Below are 21,996 nucleotides of genomic sequence, written 5' to 3' on the forward strand. Positions count from 1 at the left end.
TGCTGTTCAAATGTCGCAGTCCAACGCGGAACGTCCTGTTCAACCCTCAGGGAAGGCCACAACGAAACGCCTCAAAAAGGATCCTCCATCACCGACGGGCTCTACCTCAGTTGTATCTATGGAGCTGTTGTTGGAGGAGATACGTGCTCTTCGGCCTTGCATGGAGGAAACTAACTCCAAGTTGCAGGTCTTAACTGATAATTGGTCACAGATGGATGTGAGAGTGACGACGGTTGAACGCGACATATCTTCTCTCCAGGAGTCATCCTCCAAGGTAACGCACATGCAATCACAGATTTCTTCTCTCCAGAAGCAGGTTGAAGAGCTTGAGAATCGTAATCGACGCAACAACCTCCGAATTTACGGCCTGGCAGAGAATTGTGAGGGGAATGACCCCATTGCTTTCTTCAAATCCTTCCTACCTAAGCTCCTACACTTACCCGAAGGTACCGTGCTTAACATCCAGTGAGCACATAGGCTTGGTCGTATCTCTTCACCTTCTTCCGCCTCTTCAAGACCAAGAGGTGTTATCACGTATTTCCTGGTATATACAGATCTTCTTAAAGTTCTCTCAGCAGCCCGTGCTTCTCCTCGCCTCACGTGGTCAGGATCTACCCTCTTCTTCGCGCAAGATTACGCCAGAGCTACAGCCAGCCGTCGTAAAGCTTTCTTGGATATGCGACCAGAGCTCCGTTCCATTGGCGCCAGATATGGCCTTTTTCATCCTTGTCTTTTCAGAGTCACTCATAACAACAAAACGACGACCTATGAGGACCCTGTTCGCCTTCGTAAATTCCTGTCAAACATCCGATATGGACCTCTCCGGCTCCTCATCAGCTTTTCCTCCATGACTTTCATGCGTTGTTGTGGTTCACTAATTTGTCTGCACAGTTGATGCTGACTTTATCTTTGTTCGTACTTGTTATGCCAAGTTCCCCATTCCTATATGATCCTCCTTGTATTTTTATTTGTTCCTTTATGGTCCTATAACTTATTCATTTGCTTCCCACTTTTGTTTGGTACCACGTTCTCATTGTTTAGTCTCTCGATGTTTTCTTCTCCTCATGTCTTATGTTTTTTTTTCCTCTCTTTTCTCCCTCAGGACCCACAGTCTATTGTATGTTTCCTCCCCGGTCTGGTGGTTCGTTTACATCGGTTGTCTTGCCTCCTCCAGTTGGCGCTCCCCCCATCAGTTTTTTCTCCTCGTCTCTTCTCCCTCTTGATCGTTCTTCCCCAGTTCCACCCTTCGTAAGTATGTTCTCCTTCCTCCCCTTGCTGATCGCTATTTCCTTTTTATCCTTAATCCTGTTTTTTTCCTAGTTCTCCCTTGTTCTAAGGTGTCTCCTTTTCCTTGTTCTCATCACCTCCTTTATCTTTACCTTTTTCATATCTTTTTCTTTCTCATTTGCATTTATCTCCTTTGTTTCCTCGTTCAATTGGTCCTCATTATCACTTCTTTATTCCGCATTCTTCTTCTCTATTCACACTCCTTTCTTTCTTTTTTCTCTCTCCTTCTTTCTTCTGATCGTTTGCTTATTGCTTTTCATTCATTCTGGACCTTGCTCTTTTTTCTTCTAAATCTTCTCTCTTCATTTTTTCTTACACTCCCATTACTTGTTCTGCTATCTTTCTGCATTTTCTCCTTACTAGTTCTAGATCTCATGTCACATTAATCCTTCTTGCCTTTCTAGCACATTCTTCTCTCTTCTGCTTATTTTTTCCTCTGGACTCTTATTTTGCTTCTTTTTTTAATGATATTTTCTCTTCATCTTTTATATTATGTCGTTAAAAATAGTTACATGGAATGTTAGGGGCATTAACTCTCCATTAACTCTCCAATCAAACGACAGAGAATTCTATCGCACCTTGCTCGTTTAAATGTTGATGTTGCTTTCCTGCAAGAAACTCATTTATCTGCTGATGAATCTGTTAAATTGAAAAGAGGTTGGGTGGGTGATGTTTACTACTCTCAGGGGGATGGTAAACGTAATGGAGTAGCTATTTTATGTCACAAAAATTTGTCTAATTCGTTGCTTGTTCAGGAATCAGATGATTGCGGTCGCTGGGCTTATGTTAAACTGTCTATTAAGAATGTTCCAATTTCCTTTCTAAATGTTTATGCCCCCACTGCTGATGATCCTACTTATTGGCATACATTTTCCCATCATATCACCACACTTATTGATGACAACTTTATCCTTGCGGGAGATTGCAATCAGCCCCTTGACCCCTTCCTGGATAGACATTCTAAGGCTCATTTTGTCCCAACTAAGTCTCATAAACTCTTTTCCCAAGCTATCTCCCAACATAAGCTCACTGATGCCTGGCGCCTGTGTAATCCAGAGGTGCAAGAATTTACTTTTTACTCTCCTTGTCATCATTCCCAATCCCGGATTGACTACATTTTTGTAACTCATAACATTGCTCAAACCCTTGCCCATGCCGAGATTGGTCCGATTTTACTCTCGGATCATGTCCTCACTTCATTTCAGCTTGACATCCTTCCTAAATCAGCTGGACCCAAACGATGGCGCTTCAATAATGCCCTTCTCTTGGATCCCAAGTTCACTGCTTCTTTCACTGAATTTTCAGATTAATTTTTTTTGCTTAATGATACCCCCTCCATTCCCAAGCATACCGTTTGGGATGCTTTCAAAGCTGCGGCAAGAGATTTTATCATTGGCTTTGTGGCGAAGAAACGAAGGATTGCTCGTAACTTCACAGCTGCTCTCCTCCTTGATATTAAGAAATTGGAGCACTCTTATTTTACCTCCCATTCGCAAGACAGTTTAACAGCCCTGATCAATGCTAAAATTAAATTTAACAAGAAGTCTACGGAAGATGCGTCTTTATATTTACTGAAATCGACTGCAAAATTTTATGGGGGCAAAAATAAGGCTGGGAAGATTTTAGCTAACTATCTGAAAGTAAAGCGTAACAAATTAAATATTGAATCAATCTATGATACACACTCCGTTCTCAAACATAAGGATGCGGACATTCTTGCTGAATTTTCTACTTTTTACAAAACCTTATACTCTTCCGAAACCCAACCCTCCTCCCAGTCTTTAGACCACTTTTTCTCTACCATACAGAAACCAGCCCACTTTCCTCTTGCTCTTTCTCACTTAGAGCTTAATATTTCCCAACAAGAGTTACTCACAGCACTTCAGAATCTCAAAAAAGATAAGGCCCCCGGGCCGGATGGCTTTACTGTTGAATTTTTCCTTCACTTTTCGAAACTTCTCATCCCAAAATTAGATTCCCTCATTGCTACTTTCCTCACTTCAGGTGCCTCCTCAGGTTCTTTTTCTGATGCACACATTTGTCTGATACCCAAGGAAGGGAAGGACGCTCAATATTGTAAAAATTATAGGCCAATCTCTTTGGTTAATATTGATTATAAAATATTTGCAAAGTCTCTTGCAGCACGTCTTGACCTTCTTCTCCCAGACCTTCTGGGCGAGGAACAATCAGGCTTCGTCAAGGGTCGTTTCATCACTGACAACACTAGACTTTTATTTAATGTCTTATCTAAGTCTCGCCATTTACCCCATTCTCTTGCGGCCATTGCTCTGGATGCTGAGAAAGCATTTGATAGGGTTGAATGGACCTATCTTTTTCGCACCCTCCAATGGTTTGGTTTTGGCTCTAAATTAATTTCTCTGATTTCCTTACTTTACTCTAATCCGCGTGCAGCAGTCTGTGCTAATGGCCAAGTTTCTTCCTTTTTTGATCTGGAAAGAGGTGTTTGTCAAGGCTGCCCTTTATCTCCTTTTCTTTTTAATTTAGCCTTAGAACCCTTTTTATCTAAACTCCGTCAGAACCCTAATATTCAGGGCTTTCAAACACCAGATTCCCAAGTTAAACTGGCCGCTTACGCTGACGACATCCTCCTTTTTATTTCCAATCCCATTGATTCGGTTCCCGCCTTCCTTGCTGAAGTGAATGATTATTCCCAAATCTCTGGTTATAAACTTAACAATGATAAATGTGAGATCCTACCCTTGACGAAATTCACATTTAAACCTGACTTCCCTGCCTCTAACTTTACATGGAACTCTTCCCATATTAAATACCTTGGTTTGCATGTTACTCCTTCTATTCCAGATATTGTTTCCTTTTGTTTGTCCAAATGTACTCAAAAATTGGTGGATTTGACGTCCAGATGGCATCCTCTTTATTTATCCTGGTGGGGCCGTCTTGACACTATTAAAATGATGTTGTCTCCCATAGTCCTCTATACTATTTCCAATATTCCGGTATCCATTCCTTCTAAATTTAAAAAAAATATTAACTCCATTCTGATGTCCTTTCTTTGGAATAAGAAAAGACCTAGAATGTCCCTTGCCCGATTGATCCGACCTAAGGCGGAGGGTGGAGTCAACTTCCCAAACTTCCCTGCTTACCATAAGGCGTTTTTATTACGACAAGCTTCCTTCTGGTTGCAAGACCCTAGTACTCCTTGTCCTTTATGGGCTAAATTTGAGCGCCTTCTTCTTTCTCCCTTTTTCTTTGCTGAGTATCTCTCTTTCTCCCGTAAACCCTCTTCCATTTCTACTCCCATTCACAAATTCACTACTAAACTGCTCCTATCTTCTTCTCATTCCCTTCCTATGACTATTGCTGATTTTCTTTCCTCTACATTTGGCATAATACCACCCTACTTATTCGCAACAAACCCTTCTTTTGGAAAGCATGGCGTCACAGAGGACTGATATGGATTTCTCAACTCTTTTCTCAATCTTCTTTCTTACCTTTGACCACTCTTCGTTCCCTTTATGGCTTACCTACCTCGTTTACCCGTAACTACCATCTACTTAGAGAGGCCGTATTGACAACTTACACTCCGCTCTCTCAGCTACCTCCCTCTCCTCTTTCTTCCACCCCATCTCCTCGCTCCACTCCTTTCTGTGCAATACACCTAAGGCTTCCTCCATTTACAAATACCTTCATACTACTGACTCTGTTAGGCCTAAATCTAAAGTAGAGGAATGCTGGGAACATGATCTTTCCACGTCTTGGCCAATTTCGCTATGGGACAAGATATGGAATAAGATCCGCAAATCCTCAAGAGCGGCTACTTTAACACAGTCCCTATTCTTTATTTACAATAGACTTCTTTATACACCCTCCGACCTTCATAAGCGCTTTCCAACCACTTCTCATACATGCTGGTCTTGCTCATCCCCACAAGCAACTTTGTTTCACATGTTATTCTCATGTACATCTGTCCATGACTTTTGGTTACAGGTTTGGGCTCAAATCAGTGTGATTTTTCATACATATGTTCCTTTTTCTCATACTAACATTTTTTTGGGCAGCCTTTCCCCTTGTTGGGATAATGTTGAACTTAAACCTCAGATTATTGATTTATTGTTGGCCGCTGCATTCCAGCAGATAACGGTGAATTGGAAAGACTCCTCCAATATTTCCTTTAAGGCGTGGTGGTTTAACGTTTGCCACAACCACAGACTTGATACTGCTTTTGTTTTTCCGGCTCACATGGCTGCAAAACGTATGGACTTATGGCTCCCTATCACGCTTTACTTGGACACCTGTGCTAATCGTTTGTTTCATCCATCGCCCTCGCAACAAGAAGTCCTTAAACCTCCTTAAATGCTCATTACATTCCATTTTTTTTTCTTTATTATATTATTCTTATACTCCTTCCAGGTTTTTCCATGCCTTTCTGATTACTGTTTCTCATTCCTTTTTTTTTTTTTATTCTACTGTCCAGATTTTCCTTTTGTTACTATTTATAACTTTTATGCTTGTTCTAGCTACCACAGCTTTTAATATTTTATACTTTTACTGTATTTTGTATTGACACCTTGTTTTTCCTTTGTAATATCAAATAAAAATTTTCTTGAACTGAAAAAGACATAGACATCGAGAGTAACCTGGAAAAACAGAACAGCAGGCTTGTCATTTAAGCTGAAGTATGCAAGTTACAGGCCACCTTAAGAATCTGATTGGCATTTTGGCTTTGGGTGCTAGGACAGCTTAGCTAGGGGTAAGAAGGGATGGGTTGGTTATCAAATAGTGGTTCCATGCTTCAATACAATTAATTTCTGAAACACCATTAAAATATTGAAATTCTTTTTAATATTTTGCTTATTGTTTTCGTTGCCACTTTTGTGTTTGTTTTCATCGTTACATCGATACATATTCCCTGCACTAGAGTATGACATTGATTTTAATGAAGTCTTAAGTACATCTTGTGTATGTCCATCCATAGTGAAAGGAGTTTCAGAACTCAGTAACAGACAAATAGTCTTGTAAGTCTCGCAGGACTGACTGTCTCCAAAAACGCACCATACTCACGTAATGCACAGGTGATTTGTGGGTTGCAGTCCACCAGGTTCCCTGTCTTTGAGTTGATAAGCTGGCTCTGAGCCTGTGCTTTGCCAGAGGGTCTACGGGACATAAAACAGGGCCATACTGTGCAGAACTGCAAACAATGTATCAATATTTCGAATACAGAGGAACTGGAGTGTAGTAAAAACAGACTAATGAATCAGTATCTTGCAGATTAATAAAAATATCAGTGGCGGCTGGTAGTGTGATGTATTCCTATAGGTTCTGAATCGATCCCCCTATTCCTGACCGTATTCTAGTTAAACAAACCAACAAGTTAACTAGCAGTCAGCCCATGAGGCAGAAAACCCCCATGATGCAGATACCGTTATCTGACGCAGTCACACTACGGCACAGGAACGTGTTATCTGATTAGGTCATAACGCTTGCGATCTAATTAGACAAGCGATATTCCTCCAGCCCCTGATAAGGCATACGGAGTTCTCATAACAAATCAAACCTATGACAACCTGGGCAAAACCCTGCGGCCATTGTTTTGATTTCACCGAGAACTTCAGTAAAAGAATGTGCTAACGAGCAAGTCGTATGACATCCTTATTGACGTATCTATGTCCATCCTTACGTCAATCTCGGCACCTTAAAGGTATAAATATTACCGATCTTGCCCTATGCAAACACACGCGTGGTGACGAGACGGAGCAGCCATACTTGCCGAAGCCAAGAGCAGAGCAGACCCCGCTGGCAGCAGCCCCGCCTTCCTGACGCGCTGAGAGAAGCTGCTTTCTCCTGCCGAGAAATCCAGCACCGGCGTTTCCGGGTAGCCCTCGCAGGCAGCCTGGAATATCGAGACCAGAGAGAGAGATACCATTCCTCATTCATCCTAACTTCCAGGTACAGAACTGAATAACCCCTCACAGAGAATTCTTTAGTTATTCACTTGGCAAAAACAAACTTAACTTAAACTGTAACTTTCTATTCCCGCCCACGCATTAGACTTAGGTCAGGTACACGGGGTAGGCGTATCTAGAAACACCAGTTGAGTACGTTTAGTCAAATGTATATGTGTATGTAATATATTTTATTCATTTTAAAACATCTTATGGCTTAGAAACCATATCAATGTTTTTACAGTATTATTTTATACTATTGCTTATAATGTATGCACTTTACTCAGCTATAAGTATTGCAATAATATCGATCCATTTCTCTTGTATGAGAAAAGAGACTGATCAATAAATAACACCTTTTTATTGAACACGCCCGTCTCTTCCTTTTCTCTACAATCTGATGAGACTAAGAATGCACGTACTGATTGAGTAAAATAATTTGCCTTTTGTTCACACGACTCTCGAGATATACTCTTGATTAGGGGAGAGCAAAGTTGTCATGTTCTATGGTTGTCAGAAACTAAATCCCTTTTTGTCTAATCAGGGAAGTTAATTCCTCCTTGAACATTCGAGAAAGTTTCTAGTGAACTCTGAGCTAAGCTGGCAAACCCAAAACTTTAAGTCTAGTATCGACAGTAGTAGACCTAGTTAACGTCTGGTCTAGGCCTTTACTATTGTAGGTATTATTCCAATGCGCAGAGCCTATTGGGATGATAGGAACTACACTACATGGCGCCCAACGCATTTGGAAAGGGCGATAAAACTAACGTAAGACATTTAGAGTAACTCAGTCGTGCTTTCTCACTCAGACCCCTTTTTCCCAAATACTCCAAAGACGTCTGGAGTGGGTGAAAGGTTATATCCGCCAGACCTCGCAGGAGGGAACTCCTATGTATGGTTCTTGGTATAGTCAACGTTGAAGGATAAACAGTTCCAAAATATTGTGCATCTAACCTTTGTTTCCATAAGAAACCTGATCTGCAAACAAAAGAAATAACCATCCTGTCAGTAAAATGTCAGACAATGAGGATGAAAGAGAGGCAGTTAGATTAGCAACTGAACTCGCAGCAGCTGATGCTACCATGCAGGACGCAGACCCGGATATAATACTCATCCCGGTCATTAAAAGAAAATCTATAACTTTAAAACTTATAGAAAATGGACTGACACCTAGAGGTGGTACAGTCATATTCGTAATTGAGGCACACGAATATCGGCAGACAGAGGTATACTATTCATGGATGCATTTTCCAGCAGCAAATGCTGTAACAAAGTACTTCCACTATTACAAAATAGAGGAACCTCCTAATGAGTACACTCCTTTCGAGGAGGTGGAAGTACCACTCAAATTTCAAGAGCATTTGCTCTTATTTGATGGCGCCCTAAAACATAATAATCACATCACCAGGCTCGGTCCTTTAGGTAGACCAGGAGCAACGTGGCCGGTCCTAGCCGGATACACACCACATCCAGACATCAATGAGATGTCTGCAGCAGAGCTGTTAACACAGCTAAAACAAGTAATAAAAATACATAGACAATTAGTCCAATATGTGATGCGGACTTCAACAATTCAGCCAGCGATTAAACTTCCACAGCTGACCCCTCACCAGGGGAACACAAATAAAATTACACCACAGAACATCCAGTCCTGCCTAGGTAAAGTACCGGCTAAACGGGAACAAATACCATTCTGGCTAGCGCAAAAAATCACCCAAATAGAGGCGGTGTTTCCCGACACCACCCCGCTAGAAAAGCACAGGATTCTGACTATCTGCCTTCCAATGGGAATCGCACCACACATTGAGGACTGTGACACTTGGGGTACAGTCTTTGCTTCCATCTACACAAAAACGCACGGTGTTCCATCCATTTCGGTAATACCAGATGTGCTAAAACAAATTCAAGATGAATATGGTCCGGAATCCGCTTTAACTCTTGGTATGAAATTACTGAAAGACTTCAAGCAGGTCTCGGCTATATTATTAGCCAACATAAAAGGTGAAGCAGCAAACGTGGCGATCCGCCAGAGGTTAAAAGAGACAGATATAGCAGACCAACCAGCTGAAATTGCCAGAATCATAGAAAAATCCTATGAGGAACTAGGTAGAGATAGTTTAGGTGGAATACCAGTAAAACCGCAACTGATTGAAAGTCCAGAAAAAATATTTTTTAATAATAAATCTACATCACCAAAAAAGAACTGGGATGGAAACAAACAATCCAATCCTAAAGAAAAGAAATTCCAGTCCCGAGGAAGGTCTCCTAGGCGAAGAGAAAAATCTCCGAACCAAAGACACAGGTCACCCCAGAGTGACCCCTCCGGGAATAGATATAACCTTAGAAATAGGGATAATATAAAAAAGCCTGATAGATATCAAGACATTGATACACGTCCCTCTCAATCTTTTCAGACTTCCTCGCAGAAATCGGAAAGAAGAGGACGATCAGAACAAAGAGAAGAGCACACCAAGTCCAAAGACAAGGAACCTGCTCAGCTAAAAAAGAAATTACAATTTCCAAAAAAGAAGGTAGCCAGTATCAAGGTAGTTAACAATGCCGAGAATACTGAGGACACAACTGAAAAACGGAGAATGGGCTCAGACAATGCTAGACAGCGCAGCAGAAGTGAGCATAGCTCGCAAAGTCCTTATGAATCATCTGGAGACAGTGGACACGAATGAATATCTTCAAGTGGAAACTGCGGACACCAGAGTTAGCAAACCTCACAAAATATACGAAATAACATTGCGTATAGAGGGGGATAAGACTAGGAAAATAAGGGGACTATTTTGGGATAATCTCTCCAAGGGCTATGATATCCTTCTAGCTGAAAAAGACTGGCCACCAGAGTTTGTCAGGGAGTGCCCTCATGGCGAAGAAGTAATTATGCCTGCCTTCTCAAATCAAATTCCAATTCATAAAAAATACACACTTGCTAGAAAGTGGGCAGTGGCTCTAGCTCCTGCTTTATATAAAAATCACGTGGGATGGGATGAGGATTCTCCTCCTCACAAAATCCAGTTAAAATCACAACCTACTGCACAAAGGCAGTACCCAATTAAGCAAGAAGCTAAAAAACAGGAAAATGAAATACTAGATCAGCTAGAATACCAGGGGGTGATTGAAACTTGCACCTCACAAATGAACAACCCTTTGTTTCCGGTCTCCAAACCAGACAATTCATATCGTCTAGTTTTGGATTACCGACACCTTAACACATGTTGCAAAACCTTTGCAGTGCAAAACTCACATAGTGCTGCACTAATGAATAACATAGTGCGCAAAAAATACAAAACAACATTAGACATCTCCAATGGATTCTTTTGTCAAAACATAGCACCAGAGAGCAGATATTTAACTGCATTCTCAATAAATGGCACTCAAAAACAATTCTGTCGGTTAGCCCAGGGGTACAAGAACAGCCCGGGAGTATTCTCAGCGAGAGTAACAGAATTACTACAACTATATGATGATGAAGCATTATCTTATGTCGATGACATTTACTTAACAGATGATGACTTGGAGACTCACTTGAAGAGAGTGAACACCATAATACTTGGGTTCGCAGCAGAGGGTTACAAATTCAACTTTAAAAAATCCAGAATTGCCCATCTGAAAGTCCTGTTCTTAGGATATGAATTATCAAGTGAAGGCAAAAGCCTGGCTGACAATTTCCTAGAGAAATGTGCCGTACTCCAAGCACCTAGAACACTAAAAAACTTACAGTCGATTCTAGGCTTCCTAAATTTCGGAAGAACATACATTGCAAATTACGCAGAAAGGGTCAAACCCCTTTATGATCTGATAAAACCAGATTTTAAAAGATCCAATTGGACTCAAATACACAGAAATTTTGAGATCCCTACAAACAGACATGCTAATTAAAACAAAATTAGAAACACGTGATAACACACGCAATCTTGTGATTCGAGTCATCCCAGGGAGATGCGGATTCACATACCTGACCTCTAATGAGGGAGAAAAGGTACCAATTGCATTCAAATCACACTTGTACACTAAGGCTGAAATGAAATTTAGCCCAACGGAAAAAATTCTTACCGCAACACAGACAGCTATAGCAAAAGAACGAGCCCTGGCACAAGGTAAACGAATAATAATCGTGACACCAATACCAGCCCTAGAGGCGGTAACAAAGGCAAGCATTCCAAATGCTAAAGCACTCCATCCGAGATGGATACAATGGGCTAATTCTCTTGCTGCGTCGACGTGGCGTACGAATTTGATCCTTACTTAAAAACACAAGAATTTCTCCAATATGAATTTGAATGTCCTCCGCCGACCGAAATTCTGCCTCTAGACCACTACGGCTGTATAATATATACAGACGGACCAGCACAACCCGCAGTGGGGGGTAAGCAAGCTTACAGTGCTGCGTGCGTGATCGTTAAAGGTCGCTGGCACGAAGGAAAATTTAAACCAGCAATCACTAAAACACAATCTTTAGGAGATTGTACAGCTCAGCGAGCTGAACTACTGGCGTTCAAGATGGCGCTTGAAAATACCGATCGAGAATTCCCCACACTCATAGTGTGCGATTCGTATTATTGCGTTCAGTCTTACAATGAATACTTGCAGATCTGGCTTCAGAATGGTTTCAAGGATGCGAAAGGTGGCACAATCAAGCATAAAATGCTCTGGGAACAAGTAGTTCTTTTACAAAAAGAACTACCAAAGACTCACGTGATACATACACTGAGTCATCAACGTGATGGCGTTCACGTTGCAGGGAATTCATTGGCTGATGAGGCCGCGAAGGCAGCTGTGCAAACGGCTTCCGTAGCTGCCATCACCCGGTCAAAAACAAAAATAGACAGCGAAATATTACAAGCTGTCAGCGCTTCAGAAAAGGATTCGATAGAAACACTCCCGAAAGGCTTTCCAGGAAAATACTCATACATAACTGATGCAAACAATGTTCCTTTTGCTCGAATCCCTGGAGTGGGGGATAGGGCAATTCCAAACATGGAACATAGGTTAGGACTAATAATAGCGGCACACGAAGGGCTTGCTTCTATCCATGCTGGCGTCTCAGCCACAGTATCATTATTAAAACAGAGATACTGGTGGCCACAAATGAGAAGACAAACAAGGAACTATGTTCTAGAATGTGAAATATGTCAAAAAATGAAAGTATCAACGGTGAGACGTCCAGCGCAGACGCCCCTTCTAATCTCGGATAAACCATTAGCCTGTGTTTATCTAGATCACTGCGGTCCCTTACAAAGGGACGGTAACTATAAATATATCTTGGTCGCAGTGGATTCATGCACGAGATTCATATGGATGTGGCCCCAGCGAATGGCTGACGCCAGAACTGTTATAAAAGATTTGCGAGTCTTTATCGGCACATACGCAATTGGCATGCTGCATTCGGACCACGGTCCTGCTTTTAGCTCTAGAGCTTATAAGGAGGCCATGGTCAGCATGGGCGTGGCATTGCGGTACTCTTGTCCATTTCACCCTGAGGGGAACGGAATTGTTGAAAGAAAAAACCGTGACATAAAGCAATCTATAACGGCAAAGGTATTAGGTTCGGGAGCTGGGTGGGTCAAACATCTAATAAGTGTCCAACGTAGTCTCAATAACTTGCCAAGAAATTCTCTGAAGGGATTCAGTGCGTACGAATTATTATTTGGAACTAGGATGATGATCTCTGACATTGATAGTCAGACTTCAGTGGTGAAAGAAAAAAGCTTTGATATCAAAGACCGTTTGGCTATTTTGCAGGACTTAAACAAAACAAGAAAAGACCTGAGCAACATAAAGTTGAAACAACAGCCAACAACCACTGAAGAACCACCACCTGTCCCAGCAAGACCTGTCTGGATTCCAAAAGTCGGGGATCTAGTCAGGGAAAAGATCGCGGTAAAGAAGGAATTTGGGCCTTCTTACAGAAAAGCAGTTCCTGTCTTGTCTGTCAACGGGACAAGATCAGTTGTACTACCGCCACTTGCTGGTAAAAAGGAGAACCGAGTTGTATCCATCGACCTGGTAAAACCACAACATGTGGCCGATAACAAACAGTAGGCCAAGTGGACTCCCAATAAGTAGCAGAACACCAAGGTTTGCTACCAGTACAGAGGTCCTAACGAAGAGGCTCATCACATTCGAAACGCCTACAGAAGAACAACATGGACTATGCAACAATGCAATAGAACTAAGACCTCTGAAAACCCAAATAAAAACATTTAGCAGAGACACACCAATCTATAATGAAGTACCAAACGAAAATGCCAGAAACAGAAATCCTGAAGCAATTGGAACAATTGACAGAACTGCATCCGGCTACTTCATAAACTTCGATGATTCCTCTGAAGGCTTCAGTGAATCAAAGACACAGCCATCATCAAAAACCTTTAAAGATAAAGCTAAGGAACTTTTGAAACAACTGAAAGAAACATATCTGATTTCTCCATGGATTGAATTTTGGGTGGGTTTTGGTGCATTTATCCTCATACTTTGGCTCATCATGATACTAACTTTGGGACGCTTCATTGAGGGAAAATATGCTAAAATGGACACAGCAAGTCAGAAAATCAACTTGATCCTCAAACCACACACATCTTCACACGTCGAGAAAAGAGAACTTTCTTCAGCCAACTTCACAGCCAATCCGATACCTGGTGGGGTAGCTTGGGACAACACTGACTATGAAATTTATGGTCCGGTCGAGATCCTGAAATATCCACACCAAATTAAGATCTCCTTGAGTGACTTTGTAAAACCAAACTCATTTGCTGATGATTGGGACTTCGAAAGCATTAATAATATGATGTCTGACTTAGTAATGTCTGCTAAATTTACCAAACATGATTATTTGCAGGGTTCTACAAATTATGATAGTATGTACTGTTATAACCACTATGGTAACCACTTTTTACATAGATCTGCACAACCTAGAAATGTTTTAAATTATAATCAATGGGAACATTGTGCAACACCTCCAAAAGGGAGCTCAAGAACCGTTTACGACAAATATTCATATTTTTCAGGTTTTAACACAAGTAATGCTGAAACATTTTATTTTAAATTGTCAAACAAAACAGGGACCAAGACCATGATAACCAACACAAAATTGTTATATTCAGACTCATTCTTTGAAAAAATGAATACTTTTGGTTTTGATTATTGGGACAAAAATGTTGAATTGAAAAGTGTTTGGGGTACAAAAGAATGGCAAGTACAGGGTATAGAAGCTTTGTTTAGAGCCTGCATGATCCCAGAACAAATGATATTTTTAAATGACACTGTTCAACAAACCACCTGTCTTGGCCTAGCCAAAATCAAAGATTTAAATAAACCCTCTATTCCAAAGCCAACAATGTTTAGCAACACTTCTACAGATGAAGAGATAGACGTAAACCATATATTAAACCAAAACAGAACACATCCTGATTGGAAACAGTGGTTGATCTGGCCCACAGATACTAATAACTGTCAAGACAGATTCCTGAACAAAACACAGGGGTTCAAATGACCAGGCCAGACCCTAGATATCCTCAAAGACATCACCTAGGGATAATAACAACCTACAGTGTGGGCAAATTATGCCTTCAATGGCTACAAACTTCCACACTGGCAGAAATTAAGCAACACCTAACTTTACTTACTGATGGTGCTGACTTACGTGATTTCACTTTGGGACCACGCAAACAGCGTCAAAAGCGTTTCATAGCAGCCTCTGTATATGCAGCATACAATGAGGCCTGGAAGGTTACTCAAATTGAAACAGCAGAGAGAATACGGGAAATTGACCGTATTAATTTGGAAAAATCACTTTCTGTAGTGGACAATGGGTTAATGACTCTGTCCTCCAGAATTTTTTCTTTGGACAGCATTGTGTCTTCAGCAATCGACATATTGTCGCAAGACTTACTGTTATTACAACACGGTCAGTCACAATTGCGCTCTATTGTACAGCTTGGCTCGACGTTACAAAATCTGCGTTCAGGCTATGTGCCTTGGCGTTTAATCAACACAACGTCACTATTCCAAATCTTTAACCTTACTGATAGACAAATCAGTATGGCACAAAAGGGTGCTGATTATACAATCTTGAGCATTGAAAAACTCGAAAGATTACCAGTGACAATGTCAGAACGACCTGTCAGTGAATGGATAATACATGGGATAATAAATATTCCAATCTCAACCTTCAGGTTTCAATACTGCCAAAAATATATACAGGCTGGCATGTACGAGAAATTGGGAAAAGGATACCTTAAAACAACATGGAACCTGCCCTATTCACATGCATGTGTCAGTAATAAAGGACAGAAAGTGTTTCTTAGTGGCAACAATTGTGCGATGTCACTAAGTGGCACACTTCTGTGTAACGGAATTAGTTTGCATGGAGCCTGTGAAGGGAATTCATACAACCTTTCATGTCACCAGCAAGGCGCACCTGCAACAGAAATAGAACCATTCTTTCAAAGACTCTATAATGGGAGTTACATTCTTATTGTAGACCGCAGATGTTGTAGTCTTATGCCCGGGACTCCTTATCTAGTAACTACGACTGCGAAGGTCAAGTGCTGTGGACGCTCATTGTTCCCCAGCTCCTTCCCAGACAGGGAGGCAAGGGCATGGCCCGATTTGAAAATTAGTTCTATTCGAATAGATACTTTAAGCAGAATGAAAACAGTCCTTCTTCAGACGCCTACCAGGCTTTCGTCATCAAAAGAAACGTATGATCTACAAGTCGCAAGGACGACTGCAGAGATACATACATTATTATCAACTAATTCCCCCGTACATTTCGCGGAAATCCTGAATGAAATCTTAAATATTTCTGATACCAATGGGGTCTCAAAGGTATTTAAGACAGTATTTTCGATGGCATTAACACCATTCAAAGCCATACTGGGTATTTTTCCAGATTTCGTCCATTCGATTTTTGGCGGACTTCCCCTGATCCTGGGACTAATTGCAGGAATCCTATTCTTAGTCCTTATTTTTCATTATGGCAACCCATGTCACAGACAAAACTCTTGCGACAAGGGAAGAAACAATCCTAGCCATTGGATACCGGGACAGGATATCAAAAATCCTGGGACTCTCCCGGCTTAGAGACCTAAATATGACTTGGTTTCTATCATTTCGACCAATGTGGCAAAGATGTGTTTTACCTGTATTGAGGTGTCTGCTATGCGGAGAAGAATGCGTGTTAGACACCTGTCTGACGCTACAATCGGATGCGCCAATGGATGCAGAAACATTGTTGAGCCCGATCAAGGTTCATGCTTTGTGCTGCCCTCAAAGGCTACCAATCCTGATGACGGCATTCGTGGAAGCTTCACCACTACGATTGATGGGTAGTGAAGTTCAAGATGAAAGCAGCATCGAACAGGTACGACCTTCTGTCAGTAATGCAAATCAGAATGTCAATGGAGACAATCATGCGCAAGAATGCATGATTACACCTATTTCCGAGTTAGTGGAACTTTCCCAGGAAGCTGTTGACAGTTTTTTCGAAAGCCTGAATGATATGATGTTCTCTCCAGAACAGAAATAGAGACTTTTGAGCAAGCTCGCACACGGCGTTCCCTGAATTCGGCCTTCAACTTTAAAAATAAAGTCACATGAAGAGATTTTCCCTCCAGTTCACGGACAGCAATTTTTCAGCAGCCCCAAATATTTTTGCATATTTTTCGGGACACTATCTTCTGCTTAAAGTAAGAACTATTCTTAGAGAACTAAGGTTTCTAAATTTTAGATAGCTTATAGACATTAGCTGCCCGCTGATACGTTTACAAATATTTTATTCTGTGATGGAATGGTCTCGAACTTTTTTTCTGTATTAAGAAGCCATTTCATGTGTAATTCTCATATACCAAATATGCAATAATGTATACAAATGCGATTACTTTGGCATTTTTCTACAGCTTGAGTGCATACAATACATATGTCTGCAATTTTTCCGTATATTTGAAAAATTTCAAAATGCATTTATGTATTTTGGGGTGGTAAGGTATACACTATACTCTATAGTATGTTGTACTATGTTATACTATGCATAGATTAGTAAATATGTACATAGTTAGCGTGGAGTGGGTGTGATGTATTCCTATAGGTTCTGAATCGATCCCCCTATTCCTGACCCTATTCTAGTTAAACAAACCAACAAGTTAACTAGCAGTCAGCCCATGAGGCAGAAAACCCCCATGATGCAGATACCGTTATCTGACGCAGTCACACTACGGCACAGGAACGTGTTATTTGATTAGGTCATAACGCTTGCGATCTAATTAGACAAGCGATATTCCTCCAGCCCCTGATAAGGCATACGGAGTTCTCATAACAAATCAAACCTATGACAACCTGGGCAAAACCCTGCGGCCATTGTTTTGATTTCACCGAGAACTTCAGTAAAAGAATGTGCTAACGAGCAAGTCGTATGACATCCTTATTGACGTATCTATGTCCATCCTTACGTCAATCTCGGCACCTTAAAGGTATAAATATTACCGATCTTGCCCTATGCAAACACACGCGTGGTGACGAGACGGAGCAGCCATACTTGCCGAAGCCAAGAGCAGAGCAGACCCCGCTGGCAGCAGCCCCGCCTTCCTGACGCGCTGAGAGAAGCTGCTTTCTCCTGCCGAGAAATCCAGCACCGGCGTTTCCGGGTAGCCCTCGCAGGCAGCCTGGAATATCGAGACCAGAGAGAGAGATACCATTCCTCATTCATCCTAACTTCCAGGTACAGAACTGAATAACCCCTCACAGAGAATTCTTTAGTTATTCACTTGGCAAAAACAAACTTAACTTAAACTGTAACTTTCTATTCCCGCCCACGCATTAGACTTAGGTCAGGTACACGGGGTAGGCGTATCTAGAAACACCAGTTGAGTACGTTTAGTGAAATGTATATGTGTATGTAATATATTTTATTCATTTTAAAACATCTTATGGCTTAGAAACCATATCAATGTTTTTACAGTATTATTTTATACTATTGCTTATAATGTATGCACTTTACTTAGCTATAAGTATTGCAATAATATCGATCCATTTCTCTTGTATGAGAAAAGAGACTGATCAATAAATAACACCTTTTTATTGAACACGCCCGTCTCTTCCTTTTCTCTACAATCTGATGAGACTAAGAATGCACGTACTGACTGAGTAAAATAATTTGCCTTTTGTTCACACGACTCTAGAGATATACTCTTGATTAGGGGAGAGCAAAGTTGTCATGTTCTATGGTTGTCAGAAACTAAATCCCTTCTTGTCTAATCAGGGAAGTTAATTCCTCCTTGAACATTCGAGAAAGTTTCTAGTGAACTCTGAGCTAAGCTGGCAAACCCAAAACTTTAAGTCTAGTATCGACAGTAGTAGACCTAGTTAACGTCTGGTCTAGGCCTTTACTATTGTAGGTATTATTCCAATGCGCAGAGCCTATTGGGATGATAGGAACTACACTACAGTAGGGGAAACCTCTATTACAATGCATGCCATTACAGTGCATGCCATTACAACGCATACCATTACAACGCATACCATTACAACGCATACCATTACAACGTATGCCATTACAATGCATTATAAGGTAAGAAATGGAGATTTCTTTTCTTTTAGGGTGGGTATGGGTTTTGGGGTACATGGGAATAGTAATTTTTACCCCTACACTATCCAACACGTTCCCTACTGTTGCACTCACAGGAGTGGGAATAGTAATTTTTACCCCTACACTACCCAACACTTACCCTTTTGTTGCACTAAAAGTATTATGCGTTGTAATGGTATGCGTTGTAATGGTATGCATTGTAATGGTAGTTTTTATTTATTTTATTTAATTTATTTATTTATTTATGTGCTTGTATAGCGTTTGAATTGACTCCCGAAGGAGTATCTCTGCTCTTAAAATGGATCTTTGAGGGGCTGACGATTCTGGAATACTTAGTAAGTGCGGAACAGGAAGGTTTTTAACAGTTTCCTGAACTTGGGATGTTCTGGGCATAACCTGAGGGAAACAGGAAGTTCGTTCCAAAGGCGAGAGCCAAGGTAGGGAAGGGCCGTCCCTCCCAATCTTGCCCTCCTGATGGTGGGAACTTCAAGAAGAAATTTACTGCTGGAACAAAGGGCACGTACAGGGTTGTAAGAAATGAATTTCTCCGCAAGATAGGGGGCCCCATGTTCTGAAGGGCTTTATGGATAACACAACATGTTTTAAACTTAATCCGCTGGCGGATGGGCAGCCAAAGGAGCTTCTCCAACAAAGGGCGCGATGGTGACCTGGGGGGCACGTTCTGGACTAGCCTTGCCGCTGTGTTTTGGACCACTTGCAGTCTGCTAAGTAAGGTGTCATTGACTGAAAGCAGCAGCCCATTACAGTAGTCCAGGCGGCTGAGCACCAAAGCTTGTACCAAGGTTTTACGAGTGGAGTCCGGAAGTAACGGAAAAACTCTTCGGAGCAGACCAATTACGTGAAAGCATGAGCCGGCTGTCTGGTGTACTTCCTCTTTAAGGGTTAGGCCTTGATCTAACCGAATACCCAGGTTTTTTACCACATGCTTGGGGTCGGGGTTGGGGCCCAGGTCTGATGGTCACCACTCCGGAGTCCACAGGAGTGGGGCCTCACCAAAAAGCATCACCTCCGTTTTTCCGTTACATTGTAGGAAGTTGTTAGTCATCCACTGTGATACAGCCCGCATGCCATCAGAGAAGGCCTTTTGGACCGTGGTAGTAAGTGTACTGAATGGAAAGAGGAGCTGCGTGTCGTCAGCATACGAGACGGGTATGAACCCGTATGACCTCAGGAGACCGGCCAAGGGGGCAACATATATGTTAAAAAGTGTAGGGCTCAGGCAAGAGCCCTGTGGAACCCTCTTGGTCAGTTCCAGAGGTACTGAGTGAAATGAGCCAATACTTACACACTGCGAGCGGCCAGACAGAAAACTTCTCATCCATGACATGGCTGATCCCCCTAGCCCCACCTCTTCCAGCCGTCTGAGCATGACATCATGGGAGATTGTGTCGAACGCCGCAGACAGGTCCAACAGCACCAGAATCATAGAATGACCCATATCATTTAAAACTGCGTTGTAAAGGCATGTGTTGTAAAATCATGCGATGTAATGGTAGTTGCGATGTAAAGACTGCACTGTAAAAGCATGTGTTGTAATTACTTGTGTTGTGACATCATATATCCGGCTGGTAGTGGTGGGTGGGGGAGTCGGCATGGAAGGGACAGGGACGGACGACTACATGAAAAAAAATAGAAAACCACTTACCTTGCGCTCGCAGTGCAGCAGAAGAGCACCATGTTGGCGATGCAGCGAGCGCAAGGTAAGTGTTTTTCTTGTTCTATTTTTACGTAGTCATCTGTAGTACCCCGTGCATACTTCCCCGCCACACCACTATCAGCCGCCGCTGAGAAATAGGTGTGGCACACCTTACATTCAGCCAGAAGATATTTTCTTGATAGATTTGACCAGTAAAACAAAATTGTCAGTGCTAAATCAAGAGATATCTTCTGCACCTAAGATAATTGGTCATCACTCAATCCAGAGATATTTTGAATAGGAAGGATATGATTCATTGCTTAATCAGGTGTATCAATATTAAATTCTCAACATTCAACCCAGAGGTCACTTGCATAAAAGAAGCATGAAGATGGAGCACTCTAAATTAAGTGTACAGTTGGTTCAGATGATTTATTCAACCATATTTCAATGTGGAATATGAGGTTGAGATTATAGGTGTCATCAAATTTGGAATCTCAAGGCAATGTTTCTATGCTTACAACCCGTTATGAAGGAGGCACTTGCTGGAACACTGTATGGCCTTGCTTATGGCGGTTATAGTTGTTTTAATTTCTTCATGTTCCTTAAAACCTATGTGGTTCTAACTGTGACCCCTTTTCTCTTGCCATCTATGACATAAATAGGAGTGAACCACATAGCTTTAATTGGGTGCAATTTATCAGCGTAAGTGGAGTGGTGATTCTACAAGGATGACAATGAATGTTGCTTGAAATCTGCAGCACTTATTAGGGAGGGATGCTAGATTGGAAGCAGTCTACCCTTCATGGAGTCTACCGAGGAAGATACAGAATTAAAGGTGTTTTTTTAGATCAATTGCAAAAAATCTCCTTTCTGTTTGGAGGTCAGCAATTTTAGTCATTATGTTGTAAGGCACACCAGGAGGTCTTAACTGCTTCTTTCCTTGTAAGCATGGATTATCAGTATCTCTTGTGTGATAGCACTCCATGACGACGGTACAGGTATGACATGGGAATGGGAGTTGACCTGGAAAAATGAGAAGCTGCACTCACAGATACCTCTGTTTCAGGGCTACGTATGTGGTGAGCTGAGTGCCAGGCAGGGTCATATCCTTATTCTGTAGGCGTAGCAATGAGTTGATCGATTCTTGGGAGACATTACAACTACAACATAAATTAAACTAAGGGAAACATAGTTTTGGGTGGAAGATTAGAAAGGATAGTGCAGGAACCATATTTAGTGGTGAGAGCTCTGCACAGCATCCACTGAAACCTCTGGACAGAGAAATTGTGAGCACGGGGAGGCTAGCAAAGATGGTTGGGGGAATATTCTAGGGTGGAGGAATTATACATGTGTGTAATGTGTAAAATGTGAGGGAGTTTGTGGTGGAAGAAGGGTGTGGCTGTGAACTCCCTCGGTTATGCACTGACAGATGTTTGTGAGGGAGCTTGAGCTTTCCTGGAGGAAAGTAGGTTCAAGAAGAACAAATCACTTACCTTCACAAATGTTCTTTCTAGTAGATACTCTATCTATCTGTA

This window comes from Lissotriton helveticus, chromosome 3_1, assembly GCF_964261635.1.
Source record: "Lissotriton helveticus chromosome 3_1, aLisHel1.1, whole genome shotgun sequence".
Lineage (NCBI taxonomy): Eukaryota > Metazoa > Chordata > Amphibia > Caudata > Salamandridae > Lissotriton > Lissotriton helveticus.